We start from the raw sequence: 5,148 nt of genomic DNA, 5'->3' as shown, positions 1-5,148 counted from the left end.
CTGGCAGGATCCTGATACACTGTGAAAACCCCGGACACACCTGGCAGGATCCTGATCCACTGTGAAAAACCATTCACATCTGGCAGGATCCTGATACGCAGTGAAACCCCATGCACATCTGGCAGGATCCTGATACACTGTGAAAACCCCATACACACCTGGCAGGATCCTGATACACTGTGAAAACCCCACACACACCTGGCAGGATATTAATACACTGTGAAAACCCCATACACAGCTGGCAGGATCCTGATCCACTGTGAAAACCCCATACACACTTGGCAGGATCCTGATACACTGTGAAAACCCCATACACACCTGGCAGGATCCTGAACCACTGTATATACCCCATACGCACCTGGCAGGATGCTGATAAACTGTGAAACCCCCATACACACCTGGCGGGATCCTGATAAACTGAAACCCCCATACACACCAGGCAGGATCCTGATACACTGTGAAAACCCATGCACACCTGGCAGGATCCCGATATACTGTGAAACCCCCATACACACCTGGCAGGAGCATGATACACAGTGAAACCCCATTCACATCTGGCAGGATCCTGATAGACTGTGAAACCCACATACACACCTGGCAGGATCCTGATAAACTGTGAAACCCCCATGCACAACCGGCAGGATCCTGATATACTGTGAAAACCCCAGACACACCTGGCAGGATCCTGATAATCTGTGAAACCCACATACACACCTGGCAGGATCCTGATACACTGTGAAAACCCCATACACACCTGGCAGGAACCTGATAAACTGTGAAACCCCATCCACACGATGCAGGATCCTGATACACTGCGAAAAACCCATACACATCTGGAAGGATCCTGATGCACTGTGAAAACTCCATACACATCTGGCAGGATCCTGATGCACTGTTAAAAACTCATTCACATCTGGCAGGATCCTGATCCACTGTGAAATCTCCATACACATCTGGCAGGACCCTGATACGCAGTGAAAACCCCGTACAAACCTGGCAGGATCCTGATCCACTGTGCAACACCATTCACATCTGGCAGGATCCTGATACGCAGTGATACCCCATTCACATCTGGCAGGATTCTGATACACTGTGAAAACCCGATACACACCTGGCAGGATCCTGATACACTGTGAAAACCCCACACACACCTGGCAGGATCCTGATCCAATGCGAAAACCTCATCCACACCAGGAAGGATGCTGATAATCTGTGAAACCCACATACACACCTGGCAGGATCCTGATACACTGTGAAAACCCCATACACACGTAGCAGGATCCTGATACACTGTGAAAACCCCATACACACCTGGCAGTATCCTGATATACTGTGAAACCCCCATACACACCTGGCAGGAACCTGATGCACTGTGAAATCCCCGTACACACCTGGCAGGTTCCTGATGCACAGTGAAACCACATTCACATCTGGCAGGATCCTGATACACAGTGAAACCCCATTCACATCTGGCAGGATCCTGATACACTGTGAAACCCCATACACACCTGGCAGGATCCTGATAAACAGTGACACCCCCATACACACCTGGAAGGCTCCTGATCCACTGTGAAAACTCCAAACACACCTGGCCGGACCTTGATAAACTGTGAACACTCCATACACACCTGGCAGGGTCCTGATACACTGTGAAATCCCTGACATACCTGGCAGGATCCTGATCCACTGTGAAAACCCCTTACAAACCTGGCAGGATCCAGATCCACTGTGAAAACTCCATACACATCTGGCAGGATCCTGATCCACTGCGAAAACCCCGTACATACCTGGCAATATCCTGATCCACTGTGAAACCCCATTTACATCTGGCAGGATCCTGATAAACTGTGAAACCAACATAAACACCTGGCAGAATCCTGATACACTGTCAAATCCCCATACACACCTAGCATGATCCTGATGCACAGTGAAACCCCAGACACACCTGGCAGGATCCTGAATCACTGTGAAACCCCATACACAAGTGGCAGGATCCTGATATACTGTGAAACACACATACACACCTGGCAGGATCCTGATACACTGCGAAATCCCCGTAGACACCTGGCAGGTTCCTGAACCAATGTGAAAACCCCATACACATCTGGCAGGATCCTGATACACTGTGAAAACCCCATACACACCTGGCAAGATCCTGATACACTGTGAACAACCCCGTACACACCTGGAAGGATCCTGATACACTGTGAAAACCCCATACACACCTGGCAGGTTGCTGATACACTGTGAAAACCCCTTACACACCTGGCAGGATCCTGATGAACTGTGAAACCCCCATACACACCTGGCAGGATCCTGATAAACTGCGAAACCCACATACACACCTGGCAGGATCCTGATAAACTGTGAAACCCCCCATACACATCTGGAAGGATCCTGATCCACTGTGAAAACCCATACACATCTGGCAGGATCCTGATGCACTGTGAAAACCCCAGACACACCAGGCAGGATCTTGATATACTGTGAAACCCACATACACACCTGGCAGGATCTTGATGAACTGTGAAACCCCCAGACAAACCAGGCAGGATCCTGATAAACTGTGAATCCCCCAGACACACCTGGCAGGATCCTGATGAACTGTGAAACCCCCATACACACCTGGCAGGATCCTGATAAACTGTGAAACCCACATACACACCTGGCAGGATCCTGATAAACTGTGAAACCCCATACACACGATGCAGGATCCTGATACACTGTGAAAACCCCATACACACGTGGCAGGATCCTGATCCACTGTGAAACCCCAAACACACCAGGTAGGGTCTTGACAAACTGTGAAACCCACATGCACACGATGCAGGATCCTGATCCAATGCGAAAACCCCATCCACACCAGGAAGGATGCTGATAATCTGTGAAACCCACATACACACCTGGCAGGATCCTGATACACTGTGAAAACCCCATACACACCTGGCAGGATCCTGATAAACTGTGAAACCCCATACACACCTGGCAGGATCCTGATCCACTGTATATATACCCCATGCACATCTGGAAGCAAAGTGATGGACTGTGAAAACCCCATACACACCTGGCAGGATCCTGATATACTGTGAAACCCCCAAACACACCTGGCAGGAGCCTGATAAACTGTGAAACCCCCAGACAGACCTGGCAGGATCCTAATAAACTGCCAAAATCCCAGACACACCTGGCAGCATCCTGATAAACTGTGAAACCCACATACACACCTGGCAGGATCCTGATACACTGTGAAAACACCAAACACACCTGGCAGGATTCTGATACACTGTAAAAACTCCACACACATCTGGCAGGATCCTGATGCACAGTGAAATCCCCATACACACCTGGCATGATCCTGATAAACTGTGAAACCCCATACACACCTGGCAGGATCCTGATTCACTGTGAAAACCCCATACACACCTGGCAGGATCCCGATGCACAGTGAAAACCCCATACACACCTGGCAGGATCCTGATGCACAGTGAAAACACCAAACACACCTGGCAGGATTCTGATACACTGTAAAAACTCCACACACATCTGGCAGGATCCTGATGCACTGTGAAAACCCCATACAAACCTGGCAGGATCCTGATACACTGTGAAAACCCCGCACACACCTGGCAGAATCATGATCCACTATGAAAACCCCACACACACCTGGCAGGATCCTGATCCACTGTGAAAACCCAATTCACACTTGGCAGGATCCTGATACACTGTGAAAACCCCATACACACCTGGCAGGATCCTGATCCACTGTATATACCCCATACGCACCTGGCGGGATCCTGATAAACTGAAACCCCCATACACATCAGGCAGGATCCTGATATACTGTGAAAACCCATGCACACCTGGCAGGATCCCGATATACTGTGAAACCCCCATACACACCTGGCAGGAGCCTGATACACAGTGAAACCCCATTCACATCTGGCAGGGTCCTGAGAAACTGTGAAACCCACATACACACCTGGCAGGATCCTGATAAACTGTGAAACCCCCATGCACAACCGGCAGGATCCTGATATACTGTGAAAACCCCAGACACACCTGGCAGGATCCTGATAATCTGTGAAACCCACATACACACCTGGCAGGATCCTGATACACTGTGAAAACCCCATGCACACCTGGCAGGATCCTGATGAACTGTGAAACCCCCAAACACACCTGGCAGGATCCTGATAAACTGCGAAACCCACATACACACCTGGCAGGATCCTGATAAACTGTGAAACCCCCCATACACATCTGGGAGGATCCTGATCCACTGTGAAAACCCATACACATCTGGCAGGATCCTGATGCACTGTGAAAACCCCAGACACACCAGGCAGGATCTTGATATACTGTGAAACCCACATACACACCTGGCAGGATCTTGATGAACTGTGAAACCCCCAGACAAACCAGGCAGGATCCTGATAAACTGTGAATCCCCCAGACACACCTGGCAGGATCCTGATGAACTGTGAAACCCCCATACACACCTGGCAGGATCCTGATAAACTGTGAAACCCACATACACACCTGGCAGGATCCTGATCAACTGTGAAACCCCATACACACGATGCAGGATCCTGATCCAATGCGAAAACCCCATCCACACCAGGAAGGATGCTGATAATCTGTGAAACCCACATACACACCTGGCAGGATCCTGATACACTGTGAAAACCCCATACACACCTGGCAGGATCCTGATAAACTGTGAAACCCCATACACACCTGGCAGGATCCTGATCCACTGTATATATACCCCATGCACATCTGGAAGCAAAGTGATGGACTGTGAAAACCCCATACACACCTGGCAGGATCCTGATATACTGTGAAACCCCCAAACACACCTGGCAGGAGCCTGATAAACTGTGAAACCCCCAGACAGACCTGGCAGGATCCTAATAAACTGACAAAATCCCAGACACACCTGGCAGCATCCTGATAAACTTTGAAACCCACATACACACCTGGCAGGATCCTGATACACAGTGAAATCCCCATACACACCTGGCATGATCCTGATAAACTGTGAAACGCCATACACACCTGGCAGGATCCTGATACACTGTCAAAACCCCATACACACCTGGCAGGATCCCGATGCACAGTGAAAACCCCATACACACCTGGCAGGAT

This window comes from Heterodontus francisci, unplaced genomic scaffold (genome assembly GCF_036365525.1).
Source record: "Heterodontus francisci isolate sHetFra1 unplaced genomic scaffold, sHetFra1.hap1 HAP1_SCAFFOLD_84, whole genome shotgun sequence".
Lineage (NCBI taxonomy): Eukaryota > Metazoa > Chordata > Chondrichthyes > Heterodontiformes > Heterodontidae > Heterodontus > Heterodontus francisci.
The sequence above is the reverse complement of the archived record's forward strand: the minus strand, read 5'-3'. Positions refer to the sequence as shown.